The following is a 14,152-nucleotide window of genomic DNA, read 5'->3' as shown; positions in this document are numbered from 1 at the left end:
AACTTTTGAAAAAGAGACAAATGTTTGTTTGCAGTGTTTGAATAACGTTCCTGTCTCTCTACAACCTCCTGTGTTTCTGCGCAAATCTGTGACCCAAGCATGACAATATAAAAATAACCATATAAACATATGGTTTCTACTTCGCGGATTTTCCTATTTCGCGGGTGGCTCTGGAACGCAACCCCCGCGATGGAGGAGGGATTACTGTATATATAGTAGACTTTGCAGGAAGTGATGTTATGAAGAGGTGGGATCTTGAGGATGGGAACCGGAAGTGATGTTATGAAGAGGTGGGATCTTGAGGGTTGGAACTGGAAGTGATGGCATGATGAGGCAGGTCTTCAGGATTGGAACTGGAAGTGATGTTACTGGGTGGGTGTGGTAATGTGCCTCACTGGCATTACCAGCAATTAAATACAATTAGTTTAGTGTCCCCTGCAGTGTTAAGAGAGAGGCATATGTTTGGGAAATAAAAGGACAAAAAAGCATAAAGAAAGGAAACTTGCCTTTTTCTTTTCTTTTAGATAATGCAAAGAGACGTCTTTGCTAACGATATGAGTGCCTTTTGGGGAGCGTCGCGGCAGGACTCATGTAGAGTGGAAAGGCAGCCCTGCCATTGACCAGCTGGGATGGCATTGTCTGTCTTCCACTTGTATGCGTGTCTCCTGCGACCTCATAATACCAGAAGAGTGAGAAAGTGTGAAGCTCCTTAGTGTTTGTTTGCCGCGGTTTACAAAAGGGATCCCGTATGGGCAGTTGTCTGGGCAGCAGCTCGGGGAAGAAAAGGGAAAAAAAAATGCTTACTTTCACTTTTGGGAGAAGCGCAGTTCGCGTCTCAAAAGCCGGCACAGCTATGCGCACGGGATGACATAGAACAGTTTAATTGGTTGGCGCAAGGGCGCTGAATACAAAAGGGAATTACGGCCTCTAGAGGGGGTCATCTAGCTAGATCTTGCTAACAGAAAAGTACTTGGTAGAACTCCGTCTTGAATTTACCAAGCACTACGGCTTGTGCCTTGATTATTGTAAATATTTTTTTTCTTGTATATATATATTTTGATAAATATTTCTGGATTAACTTTGGTGGAGGCATTTATTGGGTTGTGGTTAATGGTGCACTGTTTATTTTTGTATATACACTTTTTCTGTATTTTGAATATTTTTGTTTTTGGTGAATCCTTTATTATACACTGTTTGAAGGAGCAACTTCCTGACTTGTATCACTGTGGAGGAAGACAGCTTCATATTGGTTTTTGTGTATATATGGGTTTCACTAGTTTGTGTGCATTATTCTTTATCATTTGGGACTTTCAGTCAGCACTATAAATACTGTATATAGTCACCATTTTTGGGCTCCATTTAATTACTGTTTTTGTGTGTCCTTTACGGTGTTGGACTGTGTATTGATATATAATTTATATTATTATAATATATAATTAAACATTATTTTTGTTTTTGTTTAAGTGCACCTGTAAATAAAACCTCACTTTATTTTTCAAAAAACCCAACCCTTTTTGTATCTGTGTCTCCCTGTCTTACACCATCATCCTGGTCATGCTCGGTCCCACATACTAGACACCTAGAGTGTAGGCTGGTGAACCCAATTCCCACTACACGGGGTGTCACAGTGGATTCTTCAGTTGTTCTAGTGGGAGAGAGGAAAAAGAGTTAGACAGCAGCTCCAACCCCTGGTTCGGTGGGTAACTGCATCTATTTGAGCCCGTAAACTGTCTCCCAAATGCATGTTTGTGACACTGGCTTCCCCCCACATTAATCTCCGTGCACTTTTCCTTTCTTTTCCTTTTTTTCCTACCTGTACCTGCGCTCCCCTTTTATATGTGGGGAGTGATTGCAGGTGCGATCTTCTGATTGCGGCCCCAGGCCAATAAAGAGACAATCAGACAAGGCAAAACATGGCCAGCCGACCTCCTCACACCAAGCTGGAGACAAGCATGTTCATTATCTATTTATTAAAACTGCTGGTTTTTCTGAGCCATGGACCCACTATACCACAACACCATGTGGTCCACTGGAGGGAATGACTAGTATAGTTGCACATCATCAGCATAGCACCGGTAAGAAAAATCATGGGACTGGATGATCAGGCCTAGTGAAGAAGTGAATAGAGAGAAGAGGAGAGGGCTCAGCACCGATCCTTGGGGCACCCTAGTGGTCACCTGGTGCACCCTTGACAATTCTCCACGTCGGGACACATGGTAGGATTTGCCCATAAGTTAACCATTGCAAAATGGTTTGTACTACCAATGCTTATTCACATATATGCAATATGGTCCAAAGACTGTAATTTGCCAAACTTATAACACATTAACTCACCATCATTTATTGCTTTAAATTAGTCACACCGAAAGGACTAAATTAAGTGAGTGCATTAACCATATTTAGTAGCTTCAGGAACTGATTCAATACTAATTCACAAACATTTTCACCCAAATCTGTACACACATGCATAGGGTCTGTAATGATTTATTATCTCACTACCAGGCAGATGTTCAAAATCAATAGATTATGTTCACTTGGTAAATCAGATACTTAATTTAGAGTTCAACTGTGATTTCTAATAACATTTATATTTGTTTTGTAGATGAAAACTAACAGGCCTACATATTTTAAGCTGTGACATAATGTATTACAATTGCCAATTAGTTCGTTTATGTGCCTCTTCAGCTACGAAAAGATCAATGAGTTCAAACTGCAGTAGGAATCAAAATCACTTTGACCATCTGGGACCAAAGCGCTAAAACTCAAGAAAAGCAAGTTTGTTTTCGTAGAGGATTTTTTTTTCCTGGAATGGCAAAAAGGCATGCAATTACACCAAACTGTGAATGTCACTTGTTTGGGTTAGTGTATTTGTGCATGTCTTGGCATGAGTGTGCATTCATACCAACCTAAAAAGCAGGCATTTTATTTTGAAATATTTCACTTTTTCATGTCTGTAAAGTTTAGCTTTTCATGTTCCCTTCATAGTTCCCAGCTGGTGTACTGTATATGACACTATTATATCTGCAGGTTACTGCTTGCTTTTCACTGAATTACAGATTTTAGTATAATTAACACCCCCATGGCTATAAATGAACTGATTTAAGCCATTGTCACTTGCCTTTGAGCCCACATTAGCTGCTTTGAGCCCAAGGAAAGTTCTCTCAGCTGTCCAAAGCAGGACTCTTTTCCCGACTTCTTTATCGAGTAGCCACATCTGATGCCACTAATCAAAGTTAATTAAGAACTTGATTGCTCCACCTGTCACCTGTGCTTCAAACACACTGTAATTACACACCGAATTTTAATACACAATAATTAAATTCTTTTTGGGCAAGGAAGAGTTTTTAATCTCCCACTGGAAGACCAGCTTGTGACAATCTACCTTATGTGATGAGAGGCTGCAGCTTGTCATTGAAAACTAAAAATAAATAAATCTGATAACAAATATTTTAACTTTATCAGTCACACAGTTCTTATCTTCATAAGAAAGACAGCAGTTAAAGACACAAACACTAGCCTATAAGCTTCCCCATGAATCATTCCGCTCAGGAGGCAAATTATTAATAAGCTGCGTGTAGCGGGTTTTCAGTGCACCATGTGCATATCCTTTTCTTTTATTGTTTAAAATATTGATAATCTGAATCAGTGTGACATTACAATGTGCCATATGATGAAATAATTTGTAAACGGTGCATTTTCTTTTGTTCAACTAAAAATAAAAAACAGACACCTTTGCGCTCTTCTCTAATTAAAATTAATTCATATCTTTGGTATAATAATTGTATGGAATAGTGCCACCTTTGGAATGCTGTGAGCAATTCATCATGTTTTTGTCATATCCCACAGTGATACTAGTCCCATGATGTACAATTCTGCTTCATTAATCTGTCTTCCCCTAATTTTAGGAATTTATGTTTTGATAACGCAGTCATCGATGTCATAGTACTATAAAAAGTACTCACCCCCTTAGAGCTTCCGTGGTTTACTGAGAAAAATAATGACATATTCTTCTTCTTCCTCTTATCTTACTTCTATATGGGGTCGATGTGCTTGATCAATCTTCTCCAAACAGCTCAGTTCTGTACATACTTGACAGTCAAGTCCTTTTCCTTCAGATTTTCTTTTACTTTACCCATCCATCTCTGCTTTGGCTTCCCTCGCTTCCACTTCCCCTCTACTTTCTCACCACTTTTTTGCCCATATATTCATTGCCTCTCCTTGTGTTCACTTTAACCAACTTTCCGGTATTTTCTTAGATGTCTCTCCCATTTTTGTTGTACCTCTTACTGTATGTCTCATTTCTTATTCTGTCCTATTTTATATCTCCACACATCCATCTTGACATTCTCTGTCACGCTTGGGTCACAGATTTGCACAGAGACACAGGAGGTTGTAGAAAAGAAAGGAACTTTATTCAAAACACTGCAAACAAACATTTGTCTCTTTTCAAAAGTTTAAACGTGCTCCTCCATGACAACTCAGAGATGACAGTTTCCCCAGGAGGAGAGAATGTCTGGGAGAGGGATAAGGAGATGCAAGCAATCAGTTTAACAACTGAGAGAAGCCCGTACAGGCTTTTTGAGAAGGCGGAGCACTGCGCGAGAGGCAGATTACGCGACAGAGCTGGCCAGAAGGGAAAGGAGAAATGTGAAGGTAGCCTGTCTATGTTTCCTAGGGGTTTCCTAGGGGTTTTCCCAGGGGCGTCTGTATCTTTTGGGGGTACGATTAGCTTCGCAGCTCACATCTCGTTTCTGCTACATCAACTTCTTCTCCAGTGCTCCCTTTACTGCCCATGTCTTTGCTCCATGCATCATTGCTGGTCTTGCTACTGTTTTAAAAACCTTACGTTTCACCTTTGCCTTAATTCTTCGATCACACAATACTCCTGATACCTTCTTCCAATTGCTCCATCCACACTGCACTCTATGGGTTATCTCTGCATCTAATTTTCCATCTTGGGCTACCTCTGATCTGAGATATTTAAATGTATCCATTCTTTTCAATGGCTAGCCCTGCAGACTAACTTCTGAATCCTAAACCTCATATATTCTGTCCTAAATCGTCTGTACTTAACTTCTGAATCTTAAACCTCATATATTCTGTCCTAAATCGTCTGTACTTCAAAGGCCTTCTCTATTCTTCCAGCTTCTTCTCCACTTCCACTTGTCTGGTGCTACACAACACAATGCCATCAGCAAAAAAGCCTGCACCAGGGGATTGTTGTTCTCTCCCGTGACTCAACACATCCATAACCAGATCAAAGAGGTAAGAACTTAAAGAAGACTCCTGGTGCAGACCTACTCTAACTGAGATCTTGTCTGTTACCTCAACACTGCTTTTAACCCAAGTCCTCACTCCCTCAAACATATCCTGGACCACCCCACATATTTCTCTGACACAAAGAAAGAATGGCATATTAATATTCTTTATTACTCTGTTTTACCCAAATAATGTCAAATTGAAAACAAAATTCTACAGCTCCATCTGCCTCCTATGCCTCTGGAATAGGCTTCGACTTTCATAACCTTGAATCAAATTAGGAGGATTCTGACAAGCATGGATGAATGTGTATTAATATCATATTTTATAATACAATAACATGAAAAAATTCAAAGGTATCGGTGGGGACTTTATATTGTGTAACATGTTGTGGACGGGTGTAAGGAACACAGGATACAGTAATTATATGAAGTGCTGGGGTGCCAGCCGGGTTGTCTCTTTTTTTTGCAGTGCCAAACAACAAAAAAAGTAAGCAGTCAAGGGTGTAAAATGTAATATAAATAACTGTTCTGGCTCTATTCAAAGTGACTTTTATGAATGGGCTACAGCATCAGAGCTCTGTGCTCAATGTAATCCGGGTCTAAAGGAGACGCAGATATTCGGAAGCGTCAGATTCTTATAGCTCTCAAGGCCAGAAAGGGCAGGGGTAAGTGGTCTTAAAGGGGCAACTTCTCACTGCTGTGGAGAGAAAAGATGACGCTGTTAACAACAGCGCCCCATTCATACTTTGGATGAACTCCGAAGATGATCCTCTGACGCGCAAGCATGTCAATGCACATGTGCATTATGGGAATACCTGCAGCTATCCATTTAAAGAAAATATTTAAAAAGTATTATGCTCATAGTTCAAAGGTTGAATTAAATTGGTATTTTGTAAAAAATGTTTATCTCCAATTAAGGAGCATTTGCTTTCAATTTTGATGCAAAATTTATTCTTCACATTTCACAGGTTTAATTGTATGCTTAATCTTTGTACAGTATTATATCTTTCTTAGCATTTATCAAAAAAATAATTGCCCCTACAGTTTACATTTATTTTCCCATTGTGTTAGATGAATAATGCATTTTAAATAAACTGTTGGATTTATTCCTTAAATTGGGCCTGCTTTTTTCATTTATACCTATATCACTTACTCATCTACAAGTACAAGCACAGTAATGAAATAAAAATGTCAGTGACAAAGAGCATAAAACTTGAATTAATACTTCCATTTATTAATGGTTAATATGTGCTAGTAAACTAGAACACTACATCTCTTTTACAGTATTAGAGAAAAGCAGTGTTGACAGTTATTCATCAACAAATCTAGAATGGGGTGGTTGCACTGAATAGATAAGTAAATTTCTTATTAATTAAAGAAAAAGGAAATAGAAAATTGGAGACCATTAGAGATTCCATGTAAGTATGGAGCCATGTAAATGGAATTTCTGAAAGATGAAAGAAAAGCCTAGGAGAAAGTCACACCAGAGAATGAAACACAATGAAACAATAGTTGATGGAAATCTTATGGGCTCTTGTAGGTTCTAAAAAGATAAATAAGCAGGCTATCCCGGGAGCATGGTAAACCTATTAAAACCTTAAAAAAATGATAGATCTAGCTGCTCAAAATGGAGTAAGATTTTCTAGCTCTAGTTGCTACTGTGTTCACTTCTATTGTTGTCATTTAGTGATCTGAATCTTATTACTGTGAGTGTCTTTTTTGTTGTTTGCTACATTATAGAAGTGTTTACTATAGAATGTTTTTCCTTACCACTTTCTCGATTTTGTAATTGATGCCAAAGGGGAATCATCACATATATGTGGCAAAGTTGACATGCTCACTCACTCAATCATCAACAAAAACACTATTTCTTATTTCTCAGATGATTCTGCACTTATGGGGTGTATTGATGAGAGGGATGAGACAGAGCAGCAAAACCTAGCAACTGGTCATTGACTTTCGCCACACCAAACAGCCTCTCTGTCTGGTCACTATTCAAGGAGTGGATGTAGAGGTGGTGCGCTCCTTGTACTTGGGGGTTCACATTAATGACAGGTTGGACTGGGTCAGAGGAATACAGAGGAACTATATAAGCAAGGGCACAGCAAGCTGTTCTTCCCTAGGAGACTGTGTACCTGACAACATTTAGCCAATGAATTATTCAGCTGAAGTGTGTCAAGAAAAGCTACTGGGGCTTCTTTATTCAGGTTACCTCACTAATGTAATAGTAATAGCACAACTGTACTGTGTCATGCATGCGTATCAATGGACCACTCTCCGGGCTCATCTGAGGTATGTACTACCGCTCCAGGTCAAGAGGAGGTGCTAACCTTCTCTTTTCTTGTTCCCACCACAGCACAGAGAAGACACCCAATAAGGGCAAATGACTCAACCCCTACTGGTTCCTGATCTATAAAGCCTGCTGCTGCTGGAAGGAGGAGTTCAGTCTTTCGCCAAACTTACCGTAGGACGGAGCTCCTTCCTTGCAGTGCAAACCTTATTTAGCCAGATGGTAAGTCTTGATTTGGAAACACTATAGCATTGGTGCACATAGCAGCCCTATTTTTTGTTAATTTTATGACTAGGTTGGCGCCACAACGTTTTCCAATGGTGACGTGCAGTTTTTTTCTCAACCACAAGTGCTTATTAACTATGACTGGTAACAGAGAAACCTTTAGTAGTAGTAGTAAAAATATTATTGTTATGTGTACAGAGTACAGTGAAAGTCTCACTTGCATGTCTGACTAATATGCAACAAATCATCATGCTCTGGAAGCATGATAATCACAAATGTACATCTTAATTTTTTAAAATAGAAAACATAAACTAGCTAACTTGGCACACTTCTTACTCCTGTTGCCTTACCACTTGTTTGTTTATGCTCCCTGTTAGTGAAATTTTAAGGTTAAATGCTTATGAAAAATGGCATAGTTATCACTATCGGAATAACTTTATTACTATCAGATACAAAACATAAGTCAGCTTACAAGAAAGACTACTTTACCTTGAATTTATCTATCAGTTTGGCATGTACTTTAAGCTTTACTTTTCTGTTTCTCTTTTTTATTTTAATGGTATATTGGCTTAGAATTTGCTATGTAAACTGTGAAACTCCTTAGTGTGGTAAGTTTTATTTTGATTTGTATTTGCGTCAATTATTTTTTGTATACAATAATCCCTCCTCCATCGCGGGGGTTGCGTTCCAGAGCCACCCGCGAAATAAGAAAATCCGCGAAGTAGAAACCATATGTTTATATGGTTATTTTTATATTGTCATGCTTGGGTCACAGATTTGCGCAGAAACACAGGAGGTTGTAGAGAGACAGGAACGTTATTCAAACACTGCAAACAAACATTTGTCTCTTTTTCAAAAGTTTAAACTGTGCTCCATGACAAGACAGAGATGACAGTTCAGTCTCACAATTAAAAGAATGCAAACATATCTTCCTCTTCAAAGGAGCAAACAAATCAATAGGGTTGTTTGCTTTTAAGTATGCGAAGCACCGCGGCACAAAGCTGTTGAAGGCGGCAGCTCACACCCCCTCCGTCAGGAGCAGAGAGACAGAGAGAGACAGATAAAAAAAATCAATACGTGCCCTTCGTGCTTTTAAGTATGCGAAGCACCGTGCTGCATGTCGCTTCACGAAGCAGCTGCACAGAAGGTAGCCAACGTGAAGATAATCTTTCAGCATTTTTAGACGAGCGTCCGTATCGTCTAGGTGTGCGAACAGCCCCCCTGCTCAATCCCCCTACGTCAGGATCAGAAAAAGTCAGCGCAAGAGAGAGAGAGAGAGAAAAGTAAGTTGGGTAGCTTCTCAGCCATCTGCCAATAGCGTCCCTTGTATGAAATCAACTGGGCAAACCAACTGAGGAAGCATGTACCAGAAATTAAAAGACCCATTGTCCGCAGAAATCCGCGAACCAGCAAAAAATCCGCGATATATATTTAAATATGCTTACATATAAAATCCGCGATGGAGTGAAGCCGCGAAAGGCGAAGCGCGATATAGCGAGGGATCACTGTATTTGATACTGTATTGTAATCATGTTTTTTTTCTATAAAGAGTTTTAGGATAATGCATTTTGTTAATAATATTATATAAATAAATAATATAAATTGACTGGTTAATTGATTGATTTGGCAGGGGGAAAAAGTTTTGTATTTTGTATTTTTATCTATATTGTTCTTTTAGTCTGCTCTTGTAAACAAAACTTTTTACCACATTACTGTTCAGATAAAATAAACAACAATAACTAAAGAAGCAAGTGCTTAAATATAATGTGGCTGGCATACGGTACTGCCTGTATAATTTAATTGACTTAAACTTTGTACAGTTTTCTCATTAATGATGGAATATTCTTCTTACCTTGGCTTTCTCTTGGCACTGTAATTTGCTTCCTTCATTAATTCAAACTGACTATTTAAAAAAAAATCATTTGGAAGAATTGCCTAGCAACAACTGTTGCTATGGAGTGAAATCATTAAAGTTGTTCTATAGCAGGCTAATCTGTGAGAATATCATATTAGATTCCATAAAATTTGAAGGAAAGGAAGCTTTTTAAATCCAATCAATTGCAAAGTAGATCATTTTATCCGATTTTAAACAATTAGTTTCTCTTTGCAGGGTTTTTAGTGTAATGCTTCAAAAAATGTATTTAATTGAATGGCACATTACTGTAAATAAAATCCATTACAAGCCTCTAAAAGAAGCAAAACATGCCTATTACTTAAAAAAAGGCAAAAAGAAAGTAGTTGTATTTTATTTTTCATTTTACTGATAATGCTGATAAAGAAAAGCATGCCACTTTTTAAAGCAGACAGATCAGAAGCTGTCTCGGTATATCCGGAGGCTAAGTAATAATTCCTTTGGACTTTTTCCAGTCCTTCACACCAATTCCCATGTTAGTAATTTTTAATTAGGCCAAAGGAACGTTCTGAAGAGCGCTTATCATAGCCATGAGCACAGTTGGATTCAGTTTGACAAGGAATAAAACAGTTTGAAGCTCCCAATGATAATCAACAGAAATAATAATGAATTAAAATGTGTATTAAAACAAACTTCATCTAATTCTGACCAATCAATGTAATAATACTATAGGCTTTGCTGTATATGGTGGCTAATCATGGTGTTGCTCTCTGTGCTCTCTTGAGAATGTGACAGACAACTTCATCACAAATAATAACTGAGCACTTCATCCTGCAGTGTCCACACTGCAACTCAATCTGCCTTGGCTTTAAACGATTTCATACCATGTTAAAATCTGTTCAGGATGCTAAGGCTGCAGGAGCTGCTTACATGCGCAGCTATCGTAGTACATGTAAATATAATTAGTTTGGTCAATGAATGTAGATATTATTGGGTAATTAGATAGCAAACATTTAATGATTTAATATCGCTGAAAATTTGGAAGCCAAATGATAGCAATCTACAAGTTAAAGTCAAATTTGTAGAAGAGAATATGAATTGCAGAGTACTGTGAACTCATTCCTGTTAACATTCAGAAAGCATATAGTAGGTATTAAAAAAAGAATAGCATGCTGGGTGTTATAGCTAAAGGTGGAGAAAATAAGTTAGGCTGGAGCATTAGGGATTCTGTATATAATATTGGATCCTTATCACAAATAACATATTGCTCTATTACAGAAAGACCAGAGAAGAGCAACTAAACTAGAGCTCAAAGGCAGCAGTTATTTGAATAAATTAAATGGCACAATATTTTTAGTCTTTATCAGGGGTCAGCAACCTTTCAAAAGAGATGAGACGTGCCATCATACTTTTCTTGGTCAATCATATTTGTGTGTGCCTACAGTATGTTTGTGGAATAAAAAAGTTTAAAAGCTACCTTTATATAGGCTGCCAAATGAAAATGCAATTCAGGACAAAAATGGTGCAGAGCCTCACTCTGCAGTAAGTACATGTTACGAGTAAAAAAGTTGGACTTAAGATGACAAATATTGTGGTAAAATCCTACTGTCATTCAATGAGTAACCCTTAACAAGTCAGTAAGTGTCCTTAAAATCCAAATATAGAAAAAAAAAATATGCTTGCAAGATTAAGCTATAGTATGAACTCATTTGAGAGAGTAATAGCTCAGGCTAATATCAATTATGAAAGGCACTGTATAAAAGAAATATTAACCCAAAAGTAAATAAACTAATACGAATGAAATTGGAGCTTTCCTTTCTATTACAACCATGATACAACAGTAACGATAACATTGTATAGCAAAATCGGAAATTATCAGAATGTAAGGGCAAAATGGCAAAATGGACTATGACAACTGTAAAATGAGAGACAAGACAAGATAAAGTGTTGGGGCACCTGAAAGGCAAACCCCCTAAAGCTGGCAGAAAAAACAAATGATATCAAATTTGTAAAGAGGTCTTTTCAGATTGGAGTCAAATGCTAGACTGATTCAAAATGGTGGCGATGGCCCTTAAGTAGAGGCCAGATTGGAAGGGCAGGGCCAGGAAACTGTCACCTGGAAGTGACATCACTTGGACTGCCAGTTGTCTGATCTTTAAGGGAGAAAGGAGGAGAAGCATTACGCAACAGCACAAACCCACAACAGGGCTAGAATTAGTAGTAGATAAGCCTTCATGTTGTCTCCCAAATGCATGTTTGTGACACAACTTATACTTTAATGTTGTTTCTTCCTGCTCCCCCCCATTGACCTGTTGCAATCACACCCTCTATTTTACCTGCTTGACACTTCTTCAAACTCAGATCCTCTCCTGGATTTTGTTCTCACAACTGGAATCCTTGTCCCATGACTTCCATTTTAAAATGCAAGAACAAGCTATTTATTTTTTTAAATTTATAAAAAATGCTTCACTGTAGAACACATCTGGCAAAGTAGTATATCCATGATTGTGAAGAAATAACTTCACAAAAGTAATATCCTTTAAGACTCACCTAACAGGTTATATCTTTTTAATCATTCAGTTTTGGTGATTACATGCCCTCATCCTCCTGTTTTGTTATATTATTTATATATTATTTGTATATTTCTCATTCTTGAGCTTCTGTAATGTTCTAATTTCTACCCACAGGCAAATAAAGTACGTCTATCTATCTATCTATCTATCTATCTATCTATCTATCTATCTATCTATCTATCTATCTATCTATCTATCTATCTATCTATCTTTCTAAAATATAGTGCCTTTCATGTCTATCTATCTATCTATTTATTGTCACACATGTGCGAGTTGGAGGCAGCTAAAGGGCCTGAGTAATTGTAACACCACCACTGACGGGGGTGGCAGAGTGTGCTGACTGTCTTTCTCAGTTACTTGCAGACCGTACCTGAGAAATCCCACCAGGTTCCGGCACCCTCGATGACATCACTTCCGGTCCTGACAACATCACTCCTGGGTCCGGCCCCAGAGATGATGCCTCGTCCGGTCCCAACAACATCACTTCCGGCCCCGGCCCTAAAGATGATGTCACTTCCTGAACGGGCCTGTAAAGCCGCCATCTTTCTTGTCTTTGATCAGTTTTGTTTTGGACTCAGTCTTGTGAACATCTGTTCTATCATTTCAATTTTAGCAGCCAGGATACAATATATGGGAGGCTGCTCCAAACCATTATCATGTCTTTTAGTGTTATTTGTGACACTATCTATCTATCTATCCTGTTGCTAGCTAAACAGATGTGCAACACTTAGCAATGTGGGCAGCAGCTGCCAGATAGAATGGACAAGGAGTATGAATGATGCTGGGAAAGGCTTCTATGTGGCTATTTCATAATTGGAATACGCAGAAGAAATGTGATGTGAATAATGGGAAAATGTGAAGACTCCAGCTAAGCTATAACAAAGGCAGGAATCTATGGCTGGTAGAAACACAGTGTACAAAATCTCCAATACATAAAGCACTGAAAAGGTAAGGAAGTAAAATTGGTCTGGAAAGGCTGTTAAACTATCTAACCAACCCCGTATCATGTCCTTCAAGAACCAAATTCCAAGGCCTAAAATCCAAGGTGAAGGTACTGTTCCCTTCTGTCTACAGTGGTTGCCCTTTAATCCACCTTTTACAATATCTCACTTGTTTCTGCCTTTATCCCGCCTTTAATTATTTGGATTTGTTTTCAATATTTTAAAAGTGTAGATTAATATATTATATGATATGTTAGCATCATTTTTCAAATTCCAACACCAAATGGTGAATCAGCAAATATGAACATGACACCAATTTAACACATACCGTTTCTATTTGAACCTTCACCTTGTCACATGGGTAGAATAATAATTAATAATAATAATTCATTACATTTATATAGCGCTTTTCTCAGTACTCAAAGCGCTATCCACACAGGGAGGAACCAGGAAGCGAACCCACAATCTTCCACAGTCTCCTTACTGCAAAGCAGCAGCACTACCACTGCGCCACCTGTGAGGACTGTGAGAATGGTGGCTACTGTTTCACTGCTCCAGCGCCTATGTACTGGGTCTGTGCAGGTCTTCTTCTGCTACTGCATTTCATCCTTCCCAAAGTCATGCAGGTTTTATTAACTGGTGATTCTAAAAGTGTCTTTGACAATGTGCCCTTCAGTTGTCTGGCATCCTATTCAGAGCTGGTCCCTGTGTTTTCCTGGGTCTGTTGAGATGGATTTGGGCTTCCTATGACCCTTCAATGGACTAAAGAGGTACAACAAATTGATGAATAGATATTTTCACCTGTTGCAGCTAGCTTTTGACTTTTTAGTATTTAAATATAAACCACTTTAACACTAGAGCAAATATAATTGGAATCTTTTCCATGAAACAAAACAGGCTTAGATAGCAGTCTTTAAAATTCTTTTTCATTTTTATATACCTGTGCAAAGCTCACCATAAACTGTTTTACAGGCAAAGCTTACAAACCCCACTTCTAATTTTTAATTTCC

This window comes from Erpetoichthys calabaricus, chromosome 12, assembly GCF_900747795.2.
Source record: "Erpetoichthys calabaricus chromosome 12, fErpCal1.3, whole genome shotgun sequence".
In the NCBI taxonomy this organism is placed as follows: Eukaryota; Metazoa; Chordata; class Cladistia; order Polypteriformes; family Polypteridae; genus Erpetoichthys; species Erpetoichthys calabaricus.
This window is presented reverse-complemented; position numbering follows the sequence as displayed.